The 19,982-nt window shown below is 39.0% G+C and overlaps 1 protein-coding gene across 4 annotated transcripts in view; it reads left to right on the forward strand.

The window, feature by feature from the left end:
• The window catches only part of TBX15 (T-box transcription factor 15), an 86,230-nt gene that overhangs the window by 11,301 nt on the left and 54,947 nt on the right, over positions 1 to 19,982 (forward strand). Inside the window, exon 1 of one of the 4 annotated variants that reach the window (XM_087888321.1) lies at positions 1,260 to 1,365. The exons of the other annotated variants lie outside the window; for them this stretch is intronic. The gene's annotated coding sequence lies outside the window, so the exon portion shown is untranslated. Of the gene's footprint in view, positions 1 to 1,259; positions 1,366 to 19,982 lie in introns of those variants that run through there. 4 annotated transcript variants of the gene reach the window in all.

Raw genomic sequence — 19,982 nt, forward strand, 5'->3', positions numbered from 1 at the left:
GCAGAAAGGTTTTCTAAAGAGGCGCCTTTCCCTTTGCTTGCTCCTTCCGGGCGCGTCCAACAGCAGCCCCTGCTCGCCCGCTGGACAGGAATAGCTCTGCTCCTAGCTATGAATAGCCCAGCACCGAGGCAAACCTCACCTGGAATTAAAAGGGGCCCACCTCGGGGAACTTCCCCAGTACTGTGTGCCTGGGAAGGCAGGAAGGGGAAAGAAGAGGCACGGACATTATCTCTGGGGAGAGCGCCCCACAAGGCGGGCGTTTACAGCTTTTGTAAGGTTCAGCCGGGGACACGGCGGTGCCCAGCAGTTGTCCAAGTCTGCCAGGGTTCGCTGAATTGCAAGTGCTGAGGAGGCGCCCAAGAGTGGCAGTCAAACCTCGGGCCATTTTCGGGGTCACCGTTGGGTCGCCAAAGCGGCGTCCAGCAGGATCGAACACCTCAAAGCTGGCAACGGGCAAGGCCCGTGGGGGCAGTGGGTCGCGGGACTTTGCCAAGGCCGAACTCTCCCCTTTCTCCCCCTCACCAACTAACTTTTATTGGCGATCTCGAGATTCTTATCGAAACGAAAATGCACAGATCCCTCCCGGAAGCAGGTTTCTTAGGATTCACTGAAGTGGGAGTGCAAGCCGTTCTTTCTATAAAAGGCGTTCAAAGGATAGAAGAACCGTCCGCTTTGAAAAGTTTGTTGGCTAAGCATCTGCTTACGTGTTTCACTTTCAGTTTTAAGCAGGTTAACCTGTGGTTTTCACCATCTCTAATTTTCATGAGGACGGGTTTAAGACACACACATACAAATACACACATTCTAAAAAATGCTTCTTAGAAATTAAATTAGAGCCAAAGGCCTGGGCAGGCAATTTGCACGCTCTTCTCCAGCTTCATGCTGGGGAGGGAGGGGGGGGTTCTAATAAGCGAAGGCGCCTCAGAAGTTCGACCTGAGAGCCATTCCGTCGGCTTGGTCGCCTTTGGGCTTCGGAGGGAGCGCGCAGTCTGGCCTCTCCTATCACTCCTGACAGTGCGCTGCTCTTGAGCAATTGATTCCGCCGCTGCAGTCTGTCTGCCTCGCCGTTCTTCCTTTAAAGCAATCCCTGATGGCCCCGTGTCCAAAACTTCTACCAGTTGAGTGGGTTGGGTTCTAAAGCCTAGCAGCCAGGCCTGGCGAGGGTGTGTGTGTGTGTGGGGGTGGGCGCGCGCGGTTGTTTATGATTTATTACTCCAGAGATTGAGTTCTTTGAAGGCCTCCAGAGGATGGTGACGGACAGGTTGGTCTTGCTTCCTCTACGGGAATAACGAGGACTAATCCGGGCAATAGCAAGGTTCTAGTCCTCAGTACGGCCTTCCTTCCTGACTCTGCAGCATCTGGCAGGTGAGCGAGGCCCGAGGGCCAGGCGAGCAGCGTCCGAGTCTCCAGAGAGTGGCCTTCCACCAACAGGCTATTGGGGCGAGGTATTTTCCGAGACCGTCCGGAGTTTCCAGAATTCTCCGTTTCTCCTCCAAAAGAAAACAGGTTCTTCTTGGCTTGCGCAGAAGCCTAATCAGCGACTCTTTCCCTGGTCGACGGGACGAAAGTCCTTTGCTCTGCGCTAGAAGGTCTACTAGAGTTAGCCGTCGGGTTCCTTGAGTCTCGTTTCAATCTGAGGTGGAAAAGCCCGCCTTCCCTAGAGGGAGAAAAAATGTAATCTAGATTTTTCTTGTGTCAATGATTACCTTAGAATAGTATAGAATAAATAGAACGTCACTGAATATTCATGAATGATCTGGGATTCTATGAATGTTCAGAGATTGAATAGAAATTTACTGAACCCATATAAAGGTAGGAAGTTGAACTTTGTTCCTTTCCTTTCCTTTCCTTTCGTCTTGATGCAACCGATTTCTCTTGTGTTCCAGCCAGGGACTGTTATTCTATATTAGACCCTCATTCCTATTGCCTGACGGTCTCTAATAGTTGCCTACTCTATGGATTTCCCTGCACCTCCAGGCCTTTTCATCGCGATCTACATATCCAAACTCTTTGCATATAAGAGGATTTCTAACTCCGTAGTCGGATTCCAACTGAATCAATTATTTGAAGCAGAACCCGCCAGGGTGATGAGTTGGCCCTCCATAACTCAGTACTGTTCTCCACCCGAGAAGGACATCCTGGCAGGGATTTTTGACTTGGGTGGCTACAAACCCTCTTTCCCCGAAGATCCCTTGGCTGGTTCTTCTGGTTTCTTTTCAGATCCATCGCAGTTTTGGAATCAGGCTGGCTGGACAAAAGACAACTTTTCCCGGGTTCTGATGCTCTGCATCTCCCCGGAGACGTTGACTGACCGGCGGCTGCGTTAAGTGGAATGGAAGCGCCCGAAGCTCTATCAAAAGCGAGGAGCCTTCAGCTTGGCTGCTCCTGCCCAGGAGGGCTCGCTCTAGTCAGAAACGCTGGCCGGCCTCGAGCGCCGAACAAAAGGCCGTGATTTTTGCTTCAGGCGGAACATTTCGACGCGCAGAGCTGGCAGTTGTCTTATCAACATTTGTTTTGTTTACAGAGATCATTATTATTATGGTTGATCGCATAGACGGCCGGATGTTTAGACTTATTATTATTATTATTGACTACTGTTGGCCGTCTAGAGAGTTACTTATGTAAGATTGGCGGCCATAGCCCATAACATTTCTAAATACATTTTCTAAATGCAAGGGAAGAAACGTCACCGCTGCCCCTTTTAGAGTAGCCGTGAATCGCATCCCTCCCAATGCGCAACTGAATTCCTAGGGTTTACGAGAGCCGTTTCCCAGTCTTCAGTAGACGCGTACTGAATTTTTGATTTTTTAAAAAATCGGGCCATTTCCTTCCGTTCAGACTACGAGCATAGGCTGCGATGCTACGGACTCGAGTAGGAAAAACTTGAAGAGCAGCGCTCTCGTAGAGGTCTCCTCGCAAGAAAAGGGCTCCCTGTTCTGGGGGTGGGGGACATCCGACACCTCCGCTCTCCTGATTTATCGCGTTTCAACACATCTCCCAGCCATCGCTGGAGTGCTGCAAAGCCTGCCTTCATTACTCTTAGCCGCACAGCCAGATCCTTTAAATCGGGGGAGGGCGCCCTTTGATCTTTTCTAAGGTGCTGAGACGCATTGCAGGATTCCATTAAGTGTGCCCCCCCCAGCCCTTGCTTTCCATGAGCTCCCAAGTTTAGCTGAGAAGTCTGCACCCCGAGACTCCAGTGTATCTGGGCCCGGTCTCAAGCCATGAATCTTTGCGAGCCGTTCTTCCAACAGACACCCGTAGAGAAGAAAGAAGGACCGATTCCTCTGGAAAGGGTCCCTCGGTGGGGCTCCCTCTTTTCCCCTCCGCTTTCCCCCCCCACTGAAACAGATTCAACCCGGCATAAAGAGCTCTTTGGATTTAGTTCTTAGAGCGCCGCAGCCGAATGGAAGAAAGATTCGACTGTGGAGCAATACAGAGGCCTTCTTTATTCGCTCCTCCTTGCTTTACCTTATCTCGATTTACTTCACATTAGAATTGTATTTATTAATTAAACAGCGTGATGAACGCGTTTTGCTGCCTTAATTGCGGAGGAAGTGTAATTAAGAAAAGAATTAAAGGAAAAGAACATACTCAAATGCAGCTGCAATCTACCGGTAACAAAAATATAGAGATCTTTTTGCTGAGGTTTCTGAGGGACTGTGATAAATTTCCTAATCTATCAGCATGTATGCATGTATGCCTGTGTGTACACACACACACACACACACACACACACACACACACACACACACACACACACACACACAGGGTTATAAATACATGCATACAGATAGTTTGGGAAATGTATCACACTCCTTCAGAAACAGCAGCAAAAATATCTCTATATTTTTGTTAGATTGCAGCTGCATTTGAGTATGTTTTTTTTAAAAAAATATTTTCTTAATTACACTTCCTCTGCAATTAAGGCAGCAAAACGTTCATCACACCATTTAATATATCCTAATTTGACAGGAAACAGATTCAGTATAGATAACGAATAGAATCCAATATAATTTCAATTAATAATACTAAGGAGCACACTCTAACAAATAGTTTCCATTTTTTTATTCCCACTCAAAAGCGATCTAAGCAAATTTCTTATTTTCTGATAACAATATTCTAGGTTTTATCTGGAACTTTAATACAAAGAAATTATTAATAGGAAAAGATTGTCAAATTGCTAAGGAGATCTGTGCATCTTGATGGATAGTGATATTTTGGGATGTCTCCACATATGGAAAATGGAAAGATAACATTTTAATGTATTTTTTTAACCAAAATTGAACTAACTTGATTCTATTATCCTGCTTAATACTGATGACCTCACTTTTTACACAGTTATTGTGGATTGGATCTTTGTCTTTTTTTAAGGATGCCCTTCTAGTCGTATTTATTTCAGGATTTCCCATCCACCCATAGAATAGTTGATGTTTCTGTTGAGACAATAAGAAAAAACAGAAACAAAATCTCACAGGCAAAATCTATTCTTCCAGTGGAGTTAGCATTTCAGGCAGAGCCACAATAGGGCTCTTTGGAAGATGGCTTGCAAACTTTGCAAACTGCTTGGGCTCAACCAAGCTCCAGAACTTTGCCTTTTATGATTTGTTGAAGGAGAAGAATCTTTTTTTCTCTGTAGGTTCTTGGGAATGGGTGGAGTGGTCAGCCACTTTCCCCTCCCGAGCCAAATGCAATAACTGCTGTGAGGACAGAATGCTTTTTAGCTGAGCTTGGTTGTTCCATTACTGGTCAGGAGGGGGGCAATTTTAACCATTGAATAATTGGAACGGTGAGCTGGCTCAGTAGTTAGACCGTGCCGTCCTTTTTTTTTCCTTTTCTTTTTTCTTTTTGTGGCCTGCGGTTTGATCTTTATAAACAGCCAGTTTTGTTAACCCCTGATGAATGCATAATGGCTGTCTATGACAAATTGTCCTCAAACATCTGAAAAGCCTTCACAGCCCCGAGAGGAAAGTTGTAAAATATAGTGTGCATGCATGTGTGTAATCCTAGACAGCGATCTAAGCAGTCTCCATAATATTACAAGATGTGCCCGCATTTCTCTCTCTTGCTTGTCAGCCTGACACCTCCGCTTCAGCAGCTGTGGAAGGGATATTTATAAAGCTGATGACCATTCAGCCTGGCCTCTGACTCTTCCCCATGATCCCGGGCTAGAGGCTGCTTGGGGAGTAGCAGGTGGCCCGGGCAGTTGCCGAAAAGCACTCAGAGCCTATTTTTCTGTTTGTTTATTGCTCCCATGGGGAAGGGGAACAAGGAAGCATTCCAAAGGGAGCCTGCTGGCAAGACACTTCTGCGCTCAGTGGACCTGGACCTGGACTCCCTGCCCACCAGGCTGCTAGAGGAGGAACCTGGGGCCATTCTCCGGTGGTTCAGCAGATCAACCAAGTCGTTCATTAGCTGCAGATCAAGGAGGACAGCGTTTGATTGGCGCATCCCCTCTGATTACTGGTTTGCAACGAGGGCTTGATAACCTTTCTCTGGCTGTATTCTTCTTGCAGAAATCATGCTTTCAAAATTGTCAATTGCCCCAAGAGCCCTGGAACCTCACTTTCTAAATTAGGTTTTACTTGGGCAGTGTGCGTTAGCTGCCTAGCGCACATTAATTTGATAACATTGATCCTCAAAGAATATGTGGTATTGGTTGAAATGCAAAACTGAAAAAGTTTAAAATAGCTTAACATTTGCTTTATTTTTTCAGAAGCTTATTTGAACAGAGTATTGTTATTATGGTTGGTTGCAAGTCAGACTAGATTTGGCATTTTTATCGATCTATTGAGTCTTTCCCAAGGACTTGGGATAGGTAGATGTTATCTGATGGGGATTTTAACAATGCCAATGGTATCCAACAGGTGCTTTGGGGTTGCACCCAAAGTGCTTTTTGTTGTTGTTGTTGTGCATATTATTCAGTCATTTTAAAAATTCAATTTGTCATTTATTTTCACACAGTACCATTCTTTGGATATGTGGTCTTGAAGCAACAAAAATAGTGGCACAGTCCTAATGTCTTCTAACACTATCAAGTCCCCAGCACACCCTCACATTTTAGGAAATAAGGCAACATCCTTGCTTTCCTTAATTCATATAAATTGCTCTTCGGCTTATTTCTTATGTTTCGCCCTTTCTCAAGTTTAATTCATTTTGCATTTTAATTTTATGCCCACGAATATTGTGGGCATATAAGAATATTATGTTCTTTGAAAAGGTGTTCGAAATGCAGTGACTTTTATCAGTTGCATTCAACACAACTGTTTTATTGGCAGCATTTCAGAAAATCCATGCCCACATTCTTCCCAATTTGCTTTGAGGGTTGAAAGAAACTTTGCAAAAGATGCAGAACTTTTGGAGATGGTGGAGGAGAATAAGAAGTTGTGTGATGCAAGTGGAAGAGTGCTTCTTTGACTTTGGATGTAGCCCATAGATCCAAAAAGAGCATGACACAGAAGGGCAAACTATCAGGGTGTGACAAGTATGAATAACTTTCATTCTCACAAACACAACACCTGAAGAATGTGTAAGTATACCACTGGTATTAGTATACTACACCAGTGTGTCTTGCTCACAGAAGATCACTTTATTATATGTTTTCCTCAATTACTTGCTGCAACATTTTGAAGTAGTTCTAACAAACAAGAGTTAACCATCAGTATAGGAAATTGCAGACCACATCCTAGTGAACATCTGCTCTCCTCCCTGCAGCCTCCCAGACCCCCTTGGTCTTCTTTGGAGGTTGTCCACCTCTCTAGGCAATATTTCATGGGCTACGTCATGGGCTGCAGAGGGAAGTCATGCTGTGCTGGCAGAGACACTTCCATGGATGGAAATCATTGGACAGAAAGCTGACCTGGATCAAATCAGACCAGTTCATCTGCTTGCTGACAGCGTTAGCTCTCCAAAGTGTCAGACTAGAGACATGGTTTTTGCAGCCTAACGTGGAAATTTCCAAGAACAAACTTGAGGCCTTTTGAATTTTTTACCCACCAACAATAACAGTAAAAATAGTCTTCTCGGGCCAATTCATGTTCAGGAGAAAATATTTTTGAAATGGATAGCAAATAAATCTTGATGTGTAGATTGTGTAGATCACCGATACATAAAAATTTAAAATGTTTACTTAATATTGAAAGGCTACAGGTTAAGAAGTTGGCTGAGAACTAAGGAAACTCAACTTCGAATCTACCTTCCCCCCTTTGAGCTAGTCCCTATCTTACAGCTCAACCAACCTCAGAGGGCTGCAGTTCTGAGAAAAATTGGAGAAGGAATGCTCTGTATGCCTCCTTAGGAAAGAAACCTGAGAATAAGAATTTAAAACATAAAGAGAAGGATTAATTAACCCAATACACTCTTTGGATTCAAGGAACTATTTATAGAGCCCTTGATGAAGTAGAATATTTAATAAAAGAGGAATAACTCAATGATTGCACATATTAGAGGAGCAGTACAGCTCATCATTATCTGAGATGAACATTTATGATCATGATCTGTTCTATCAAAATAGTATCTTATTCTAAATACTTTAAAAAGCTTTTATTTTCTTTAGAAAATTAAAAGTCTATCCTCACTCAAGCTAATAGTGTGAAATTGTGAAATTAGTTTCACTAACTAATTAATTAACTAACCCATTTTCCACCATCCCCCCCTCTCTCTCCATCATCATCGTTTTAGTCATTGTCCATCCACTGTAGGATGAAGGCCTCTTCCACATGTTTGCAAACAATACGGTCCTGAGCTTTCTTGTGCCAATTGGGCCCTCAATACTTGCAGATGTCATTGATCCACCTTGTTTTAGGTCTCTTTTGTGGATGCTTTTTATCAAGTGGATATGAATATATGTATAATTTCAAAATTCTGTCTCCCCTGAAAGAGAAAAAGATCAGCTGAGATTATCAAAGGAAAACAAAAGAAAGGGATAGAAAAGAGCACTATTGAAAAATATGTTATTTAATATAATTCACTTAAATTCGTTTGATATCACTGGGTTTCTAAGTATAAAAATGTCAGAATTCAACTTATAATATATGAATAGTGTTCATAGCATTTAAAATATACCTCAGTTATAGTCAATTTTATTTTCCACTAGAATACTCTGAAATATATCTGAATTTACTTAGTTCACATTCTAAATATTAGTATGCATAAATTATAAGTGTGCCCTGGCCTTTGTCCATGCCTTAAAAACAGCCTAATGGCACAATTTTTTTTTCCAATTTTAATTTTCCCAGGAACCCATTGGTAACTTATACTGGAAAGGTCCTAATGTGAAACACTCAAGCCACTAGGTATAAACTCTGGATTTGGTCACCCATTCTTTAGAAAAGATGGTATTTAGCTCTGTTTGGGAGCAGATTTGTCTTTAGGAATCTGTATCTTATTTTAAAGAAAAATTCCTATGACTAGAAATGTCTTCCACATTTTTCCTGCAGAAAGAAGAAATGGAGATACTGTACACTTGCAACAGAATGAGTCTGCATTGGATGTGAATCAAATGAGATTGTGAATAAAAAGTATCTTTTTAAAATGGTCTCTCTTGGAGGAGGGGTGGGAATTGGCCCCCACAAACAGCAAAAACACCCATGAAAAAAGGTGTTGAGATCTACCATTGTTTATTGAGTTAATTTTTTTCTACAAAATATTTAAAATATGCCACACATATCCAGCATTCTTCCAGCCTATTCCTCCACATGAGCATTTCCATGATGTCATTCTATAATAGGCCAACCTTTTTACACTGCCATAAAAATATAACAGAGTTGCGTTTTGGGGTGGGTAAAATTAATAGCTTCCTGCAAATGCACTCAAGGCTGTAAGAGGTGCAGAAAAAGAGCTTGGTATGTGTTGACTAATGTCTTCATTTAAAGAGATTACTTTAAATAATCACCCATTTCCATATAATATGATTGTCTTACATATGTAGCAGGAGAAAGAAGCAGGATTCAACACACTGTCTGGACTGGGATTTTAGGCTATTCCAAAGAGGTCTCATTGTAAGCAAGATTCAGAACATGAGATCCAAATGGTCTACCATGATTCTCTTTTCACATTTGGGTGCGAGTTTTCATATTACATCAGCTTAACTCAGCCTCCTCCCAGCAGCATCACTCAGTCTTCACTGATAGTTCTCTTCAGAGAAAGTTTCCCCGCCCCCCCCTTTCAAATGGGAGAAAAGGGAGAAAAGGAAGGGTAGCCTTTAAGCTTCAGAAAATACTTCATAGCTTAGCAAGGTAGCCTCACCCAACCATAAATAGAAGGCTAGTTACCTAACTTTATTAAACTCCAGGGAGGGCTTCAATGAGTAAAGTTACACTCCAGACAACTTAACAATTTGGGATGATTTTGTTTAGGGCTTTGCATATTTAATAATGCCTCCATCCAAAAACTGGTTCAAGGTTACATTTTTATATTACTTGATTTGTTTAGGTCTTCAACTGGAACTTGGGGGTATGAGGCAGCCTGCAGTGAAAATTAACAATCACAGCTTGTCTTTAATGCATCTTTTTGAATCCATTTAAGTTTCCAGTGCAGGCATAATTAAAAAGGCTTTGACAGCATTCTGCATTAAATATAGATGCAGACTTTTAAGTAACTTCAAGCATATTTTTCTCGCTCTGTCATCCTTTGCTCTTCTGCTAATACCACACCAGTGAAGTTCTACTAATGTCAGCAAGACTTTGGGGGGGGGGGGTTGCCATAGCTTAAGAAAATGGAAGGCTCCATCTGGAGCCAGAAATGGGAGTTTTACTTTTGATACATCTGTAATGCAGAAGTAGCACATTTGCAACTATTTTGCTCTTAGTTAATGTTTCCTTTTAAGACATTTTTTTTAAAAAAAATAAACTAAATCAGAAATACAGTTGTCAAAATAAAAATGGAATTTCTTGGTGAATATTTATATTTTACTGTTTGAAAAAGCCCACTTAAGAGTTGGGAAAGGATTTCATCTACACTTCTAGATTGCTCTCCAGATAAGACTACCAGATAAGGGAATTCATGTTAAGCAAGTTAAGCCTGCAATTTAATTTACCCTTCGTTTTGTTGTTGATATTTGAGACAAGTATATGGTATTAAATGAAATGAAAAATTGATCCTGAGCAATTATTAAAGAGTAAAATGAATTGTCCCTCATTGCCATTATTTTGGAATTCATCTCCTTCCGTAAGAATGAATTTGTCCATAAGATGAAAACACAGGAACACAAAGCAATATGAGATGTAGTGTACTTCCCTATAAAATGGGGCATGAGCTTTGTTTTGGCTTCCTTTGTTTGCTTTGTTTGGCCTGGTGAGGGCCACAGAGGCCATTATCAGGGATGGTGTGAAGTTAACTAAGGAGAATGTGGCTGAATTTCATAGATTTATTTTTCTTTAAAAAGGACCTTAGAAGAAGAAAAGAGATGAAATTTGTGTTTTAAGTCTGCAGAAGCTCAACTAGCCCATTTATTCTTTCATCTCTCCAGGGCCTGTTAAAGCTACAGGTTAAGAAGTCTATGCTAATCAATGCCTAATACGTAATGCAAATAATCCTGCATGGACTTCTTCATTTGGAGGAATTTGTGGTGTCCCTTTAAAAAAAAAAATAGTGTTGTAAAATTTATGATATAGATTTCCTAAGACTACAGTTCAAGGACAATCTGCAGCAGAGATAAAAGAGGCAAAATCTGATTATAACTGCAGTTGGTATCCATATTATGTGCCTTAAATGTACAAAATCAATATTGGATTCCCTTCGGTGAATTTTGGTTCCATCATCTGTTCAGTTTTTGGATTCTACATTTCTTGCATCCTTTTATTAATTTAATATTTAATTAATGTTAAATGTTAAAAACATTTAAAATATTTGGATAAATAATAGAGTTACAAGAATAACTTCCTAGCAGGTGTACCTCTCTGCAATCACTTTAAATATAGTTGTGAGAATGTAGACAAATTTTACCACTGTAGCAAGATACAGTAATAAATACTTGGATGATGCATAAAATATTACACCTTCTAATAGTAAATATTGGTGAACGTTGAAAAGATGGGAGCCACAAAGTGGCCTTGAAGAACAAGGAGGTGTCAGCATATGTTAAGGTTAGTTTCATTAAATTAATACTGTTTAAATAGGTTGAACCAACCTTGTAGAAGTCTCAGCAAAATGTGAATGAGGGAAATTAAAGGCCAGACTTCTAGAGGCATCAAGACAAGAAGAAGAGACTCAAGGAAATCTTCAGAAATACAAATAATAACAATAATCTCAAAATATCTCAGCGGGAATTTCTTTGATTCTCTAATGAATACTAAGGTATACTCAATAGCAAGTATACTCAGTAGCAATGCAATGTTGAATTTAACTTTTAAGATAAAGATTGAATGGAATGAAATTAGGTTGGATTGAATAGATTGTTGGCATTTTAGGCCTGGCTCGTCCCACTTTAGATATATTGGACCATAAAATTATAGTTTTTATTCAACATGTTTATGCAGAAAACTATTCTTTGATTTGAAGATGGTGTGCTAAGTTTATATTCCAAAAGTAAGTATTACAGGCTAGGCCAAAAATCAAAGAAGGCTGGGCCAAAAATTAAGCTGATTTCTATATTGCAATTATATAAAATTGTATTGCAATTATATAAAATTGTATTAAACAGATATAGCTAATATGACAAAGGACGTGGGAAATAATCATTTCCCCTTTTGGCACATTTATATTTACAATTCACTTTCAAAGTAGTTGGAGGGGTAACAGTTCAGATTATGCACTACTTATATAGGATGATGACATAATAATTAATAAAAATATTTCTTGTTTTTCCTGTTCTGTTTTTTCACCCCCTCCTAGACAACACTATGACCAGGCAATTTACACGACTTCCCTACTAAAATTGAACTACCCTGTTTCCCCCAAAATAAGGCATCCTCTGATAATAAGCCCAATCGAGCTTTTGAGCGCATGGCGATAAGGCCAAGTGCTTATTTCGGGGTTCAAAAAAATATAAGACAGGGTCTTATTTTCAGGGAAACATGGTAGTAAAAGAAAGATGTAAAGTTACAAGATGAGACATCAGACCTTTTCATGCATTTAATCCTTGTTTTAATCTTGGAAGGACAACCTTTCCCTGTCCATAATGATTCTAGGACATGGGTTACTTTTCTACAGTTAAGAAAAGTCTTATATATCAGTGGATTGTGTCATTTCAGTGATTTGTTAAGTTTTCACATTTGATTTGGGCATTAGTTATTAGGATAATAATTTTTCTTCCCCTTGTGCATATGCTGAAAAGATTGGGAAGAAAGAAATTAGGCAGTTTTATATTCAGAGGGTATAAATTCATAGGGTTTGAAATGTTCCACATAAGCACATATATATGCACAATCATATTAATTAATATAATCATGACTGAAGTGTTTAAAAATGCAACAAGCTAGGTTTTAGCTGCTTTCTACAAGTTAAAACAAAATGTTCTTTTTTAAAATGGCTATTTTTGTTGGCAATGACCAAAGGACAAAAAGAGTAAAGCACTGCAAATTGAATAATAGATATTTTTTTACTCAATGATGCTTTGCAATTTTCTCTGAATTGGGTGAACTAGCTATTTAATGTCTTTGAACTGCTAAGACCATTTCTGCATTATGAGAAATGGCCAGGAAAATGGCCAAATAGTGCTGTTATGACTACTAAAAGGCTTCCATTACTTTATGAGGGAGTTCATCCAGAAAAAGCTAAGCTATGCCCCTCCCCTGCCCCTCAAGAGTATGGAGGCTGGGAATATTTTTAAAAAGGATATCTGCAGCTAGAACATAATTTATATGGGAAGTCAAGACTACAATCTGCAGTAATAAATTCTCTCATTGGTTCATTTAAAAATCACTATCAATTGAGAATCCTGGAATTTTTGACCGATTCTTCCAGGCAAAACAGTCAGAGGGGTGGGGTGGGAGATTTGCACTTGCAGCTATGTTCGCTCATAACTGCTTTTTCCTTTGCAGTTGGACAATGTTTGAATAAAGCCTTGAATAAAGTATCTGCCAATGTTTGAATAAAGCCTCGAAGGACAAAAGGAACATCTTCCTGCAATTATCATGAGAATAAAAGAGGGAGGAGAAATAGCACATTTACTTGCAAGATTCTGTTTCTATAGCTGTTCTAAGGAAAGTAGCTTTAGGTCTGCACAGTGTTTGGTTCTTAGTCTAGTATGTTTTTTAGGCCTGACATCATTAGAGGGAGGGGTAGTCTGAGTGAAGTTCCTGAATAAATTTCCATATTTTGAAAAGAGCCTCATAGGATGAGTTTCTGGGGACCAGACTTTTGGCATAGGGAGAAAGTCAATCACAGTGTACTCCATAATTTTTCTTACTGAAATGATTTCCCTAAAGTTGCTATTTATTCCTAGTGATGATTGTGATTGGGGTAAGATTGGATCTGAACTGGATGACAGGGATAGAATTTTTAGCACGGATTTTCCTGAGACCCTATGTGTTCACAAATATATTAAAAGTGCAGAAACATTTAATAATGTGAACTAATTCAGACATACTAGTCCACTAACGTGTGCAAGTAGTGAAATCTGGGAGAAGCTGTACAGTAGTGGAGGAAAATATTAGCTAAACTTATCCATGTTGAAAGGGTAGTACAACATTTGTTGGTGTGTGTATGTGTGTGTACTGTACTGTCTGGCACCCTTTTAAGTATTCTGAGAAGACTTTGCATAGTGAAGGTTTTACTCGGTGATTTTGTAGGTAACATCTCTCCTAAAACGGCTTCTAACAACGTTCTGGCATTTCTGCTTCACCTGTGTTGCTCATTGGGCTGCCACACAGCTAGTCTTCCTGTTAGGCATATGACAGACTGCCTCAGGCAGCAGACTTAAGGTACTGTTAAACAGCAATCAATTATTATTTTATTATACAGTAAAACCTCTGAAAGTTGACCACCCAAGGGACTGAGCGAAAGTGGTCAACATACGGAGATGGTCAACATATGGAACAACTGTGCTTATATGTACATAGCCTCATTTTATTGTACAGCTTTTATTAGAGAATGTCATACAAAAACAGAGTGAAAGCACAGGGAAATCATTCATACACTACTATATCATACAAAATCAATACATTTATGTATGTATTGCTTTCTCATCATTCGATCATTCTTTCTGAAAAAAGAGAGAGTCAATTTTAGTCTGTTTCTTATTCTTTTTATGAAGGTAAGTGTGAGAAAGCACTCAGAATACTGGCTATACCACTTAGCATACCTGGGCATTTTTCAATGGCTGATGACAATCTGCAATTTCTGTGTTCTCCTCACTTAATTCTTCTGCTTCATCAGTTGCTTCCAGCACTTTTCCGCTGGGTTGTACCTCAGTCAATACTGATTGGAAAATTGCTTCTAATCAGGGTTAGGGTTAGGGTTTTATTTCCGCAGATGGACCCTAGGTTTATATTTAAGCAATGACTCACTGCAGAAACTGGGCTCAGTATTGCATTTTGAGTGTTTTAGTTATGCCTTGGTCAAGATGTTGAACTTTTGGTATAGTGTTTGGAGGCAAACATTTCTGTTTCATGTTTGTAAGATGATTCACTTGGGGATGGCTAGGACAATTCTCCACTACAAGGAGAATGGACCATTTCTTCTTCTTCATTTTTCGGTCAGTACCTCTTATCCACTCCTCAAATAGGGCACCAGTCATCCATGCAGATTTGTTAGATTTCCAGGTGACGGGAAGGTCTTTGAGCTGCAGGTTCTTGAATGAGTGTGGCTTTGCTGATTTACCAATCACCAAAAGTTTTAGCTTCCCTCCAGTGAAGCTAGTGCCCAGCAGAACTGTGAAATGTTCTTTAGAAAGTTTTCCACTCTTACATTTATCACCCCTCATAACGAGGCTCCTTTCAGGCATCGCCTTGAAAAAGACTCCACACTCGTCAGTGTCATCATCTTTTCTGCCGAAGTCAAAAATATTGTATTCTTTGATATTTTTTGATATTTGATGAAAGAAATTCATTGCTACCAATTCTGCATTTCACTTTTCTTGTCTTTGGTGCAGACTGGACTCAACTGATCAAGTTATAGAAAGTAAATTAACGAAACAAACAAAATGTTGAAAAGTTATCATATTTATGTAGTTACTTACCAAGCACATCTAAATTATATTAAAATAACCAAAATATGTTTACAATCCCCAAGGCATGTCATAACTTTTGAGCACCCCTAATATTTGGAAATTGAAAGTTGAAAAATTTGACACGTCCTACACTGTGTCAAGGTCCAGTTGGTCAAGATATAACTTACAGAGGTGGTCGATATAGAAAGGTCAACTTAGGAAGGTGGTCAAAGTTGGAAGGTGGTCAACTATGGAGGTATTTTTATATCAACAGGGAGCATTGTTTACTCAGGCATCAATGTCTCTTTTGCTTAGGGGGCTGCAGCAGGAATTTGGAACTGTAACTAAAGGGGTAGGATATTTTGTTCCATCTATAACAATTTTTCCTGTGCCCTTTTTGTGTTCCAGAAATGGTGTTAGATGAACCATGTTTTCCTCTATTAAAAGATCTGGTTTCTAGCTTATACAGTTCTTTGTTTATTACAGAATTAGTATGCATTGAGTTAATATACCCAAAGGATTGAGGAAAATGCTTAAATTATGTTTTAAATTCTGCCATGAAGAGCACACAATCATGTAATACATCAAAGTAATGTAATCTAACTAATATATCAAACACCAAACATTTGGGTTACATTTTGGTTATCTTTCCTTTTACGGGTATTAGATCACTGTCATATTGCATAAGACCAGGCAACCAGAGTTAGACAAGAAATTTTATTTTGGTGGGAGAAGGTATTCATTCATTCATTCATTCAAATTGGCTCCAATAGATGTAATGTATTTATAAGTGTGTGTGCACGTGCACACACGCATGCAAGTGCATGTATATGTGTGCACACATATGTTTACTGTTGGTCTGAATGAAATCACAGTTTCCTCTTTCACATGGAAGTTGGTGTTTAATAGATTTTTTTTCTCTTTTCCTTTCCCTGCTGTGCTGTCTCCTAGCTTGCGACTTTGAAGTTTATCCGCTATGTATTGCATATTATGAATTACCCTTGTATTGCTTCTTTTTTCTTAATAAATAACAAGTCAAAATGTTTTGATTTTGTGGTAGTAGAATATATTATTACACTATATTTCCTTGCATATTTTGGACAATGGCTCTTGCACCTCCTCTTTCAGGCTGGCTAAAAAGCCCCTGAATTTTAAAATGCCAACACTCAGATAGGATGGACTAATCTGTTGAATTTAATTAAGGGCTGTATTTTCAAGGAAAAAATGTTTTGTGGCAATTTTTTTTTTATATTTTTGGTTCAATGGCTCCTGTGTTCACCACTTTAGTTTTTCCAGGGATTACAATCTGCAAGCTTTGTGAACAACTTTTTAGAAGTGCAAATGATATCTCTGGAACCTTTAAAATTATGATACAAAACATGAAGATTGTTATTAGTCTATTTGACAAACTTGTGACCCATTGGGTCATCCTTTGAGAAAAAAGTGCAGTCTGATGTGACCAGAATTAATATTAAATTTTCGGTTGACCATTTTAAAAAAATCCAATGCTGGATGGTACCATAATCATAAATAGAGAAATAATTCTAGTGGTAAATGAACTTCAATAATAATGCAAAATTTACTTATCTAAACAGACCACAGTAGGGCAAAAACAAAAACAAAAAACAAAAACAACAACAACAACAACAACAACAAAACCCAGAGGCAGCAGGAGAAACTTCTAACTTCCTCCTGGTTTCCCCATTGACTTTGCTTGTGGGAAGCTGGCATGGAGCGTTGGAAATCGCACTCACATGACTGCAGGCATTCTAAAATGGTCATGACTTTGCAAATCAAGGTCATTTCAATTTCACAAAGGGTAATGGGTTTTGGAATCTTTATGCGTTCTTTAAGTTAGATTCAAGCTTGATTCAAATTTTGGTATAATGCAATGTTTGGGCTAACTTTTGAGGGTACAAACAGGCAAACAAATAAACACTGTAGTGTTATATAGATTAATGCAGGTTGTATTCACATCAATAATATTTTGTTACAGATCAATAGCATTATCTTACATACTATGTGTGTGTGTATACATTATTGTTTGTTTCCTTCTCTAATACATATTCATAACATATCTATGCCTGCTCATTGAGATTGCTTGCCTCTGAAGAGGTGATCTTTGATCTACTAAATACATATCCTAAATGTGTATCTTCCTTCATCTTTTAAAAGGTCTCAGATGTTTGTCTGTTTTTTTACTTAGACTTATAGTCTAAGTAAAGCTTCACAGTGCTTTTACAGCCCTCTCTAAACTGTTTACAGAGTCAGCATATTGCCGCCAACAATCTGGGCTCTCATTTTACCCACCTCGGAAGGATGGAGGCTGAGTCAACCTTGAGCCTGGTGAGATTCAATCTGCTGAACTGCAGCTAGCAGTCAGCTGAAGTAGCCTGCAGTACTGCACTCTAACCACTGCACCACCTGGGCTCTTTTGCAACTCAAAGTAGTACACTTTCCCTCCTGGTAATAGGAATATCTCCAAGGTATTTTTTAAAAAGTTCCTTCCTTTTGTACCCACATTTCCTTCAAACAAAAAATGCTTTAATCTGTTTTTCAAGGAAAGATCTTAGTTCTCTACGTTAAACATTAAATCAACATTATGTAGTAACCATCTATAGTAATCACTGATTTCTGCAACCCTTACATAGGAGAATGCTCAGGGAATTTGGTCTTTACAAGTTTGATAACTAATCTCAGTCACATTGCTGACTGAGTGAGATGTTGACTTGTGGAACAATTGTCTTAGATAAATTTGGAAATTGTATAGAATCAATAAATGGATAATGACTGAGATGATAGGAAAAAAAATACCATCATGATTTTGCACTGACTAGCCATTTAAAATGATGCTACCAGCGTCTTCTGTGCTTCTCTTCTGGGAAGGTGGACAAGACAAAATTAATTCTTCTGCCTGTAATTCCACTAATTACTGCCATTCAGTTTTCAGTCTGTCCTACGATTGACAGCCTCTTAACTCGGATTTCATGGCCGAAGCACCTAACATTTGCATTTCTTGTTTTCTGCATTTCTCGCTGACAAGACATTCCAAAAATATATGTAATAAGTAATTATGCCAAAGATTTATAATACTAATTGATTTTACTGAATATACATCAATAATGAACATAATTTTGTTACTGCAATATATGTGAAGGTCCTTATTAGTCATTCACTTTCCTCTAAAGTTATATTCCACTGGGCCCATTGGGTCAGGCCTCAGAATTCCAATCTCAAAACGATGCTGAAAGTATTCATTTAGAAGTTCTAAAATATCCAGTCGGGCAAGGACTGCATTCTAAACATTTATTTTCCCCTTTATTCCTTCAAAGAATAAGGATTACGGACTAATTTTTTTCTTTTTCAGGGTATATATTAAAGGCATAATTACACGGAGAATCTTTTAAATATTATTACCTGATTCACGTTGAGGCTCTCATTTTACAAATACTTGAGTGAAGCAGGACTTTATTCAAATTATACTTAGCAGTGAACACTGGGCATTTCTATTTGTATTAAACGTGATTATTTTCATTCCAAGGCCTACCCAGTCAAAATGTGACTATGTTCAGCCTTATATTAATAGCTGGTGAAAGATTAGATAGATAGAAAGCTTTCCTTACAGAGACACATAGAAACATCAACAATATTAATCGACTCTAAAACCTCAAAAGAATAATTGTTTCCCTGCACTGATCTAACATGTGAAGAAACCATTGTATTACTTGATTTAAAGAACAATTATTAAAATGTTTCACAATAAAATATTTTTGTATAAAATCATTCCTACTGAATGAATTGAATTATGAATATAAGAAGAATCCTGCTGAATAAGACCAATGCTTTACCTCGTCCAGCATCTGTTTCCCATTGTGGCCAACCGAATGCATCCAGGAAGCTCTCAGGCAGGACACCAGGGCGATAGCTGTCTTCCGCTACTGTTCCCCAGTGGCAGGTATTCAGAGCCATGCTGCCTCTGTTGCTGGGAATAGCACAGAGCTGTTGTGACTAGTAACCACCAAATGACCCTGATTAGGTCAGTCAGATCTTTTCCATTTTGAGGGATATTCAGCATTCCCAGTGGTTTGAACTGGCTTCTCAGTGATAATTCTTCAATCCTTAATTTTGAAAGGTAGGCTCTAAATGAAAGGTGGCAGAAAATAAATTGGGATCACCTTGCTGAGCTCCAGGTTATTTGCAATATGTGGGGAAATGCTTCCAGCTCCAGCTTCCAATTAATCAGAAAGTAAGCAAATAATAAGCTTTCTTTCCTTAAATTGAGAAAATTTGCCAGTTGTACATTTATCTCTCTGTGTGAATATGTATGTTTATGTGTGTTTGTGTATACAAATATAGAGGCAGGAAGTTGGCAGTTTAAAACACTTATTGTTTATAGATCTGGCAAAATTGACATTTGCCCAGAACTGGCAATAAATACTTGAGGCTCCCTTGTAGTGCTATTGTGCAACTTTCAAGAATTTAAATGCTTTGCACAATATTGCTTCAACAGACACTTGGAAATCTAAAACTAAATCTAAATCTAAAATGTGGGTCTGGGTGATTTGGTTGGATCAAAAAATAGAATGGGTACTGAAGACTTGGATGGCCCTACAGAACTGCTTTTGAATTGTAATTTTTGGAGATCACATGCTTTTCTCTTCTTTTTTACACTGGTGTTGGGCTTCCATTGTTCTCTCTCTGGTCAGGGCACAGAAGGCACCCTGCCTAGCAGTAGACAAATCTCTGTTGCAGAAATAGCAGATCTGCTGCTTGTGTTATGTGTCATGTGTTCCATGAACTCTGCTTCCCCAACTTTGCCCAGTATGAATGGGAATGCTTTTCGAAAAGGGATAGAAACTGGGGGCCTCAAGTTTTTAAAATTGCTAATAGCTGG

The sequence above is a fragment of the Pantherophis guttatus genome, chromosome 2 (assembly GCF_059756535.1).
Source record: "Pantherophis guttatus breed Tessera chromosome 2, ASM5975653v1, whole genome shotgun sequence".
In the NCBI taxonomy this organism is placed as follows: domain Eukaryota; kingdom Metazoa; phylum Chordata; class Lepidosauria; order Squamata; family Colubridae; genus Pantherophis; species Pantherophis guttatus.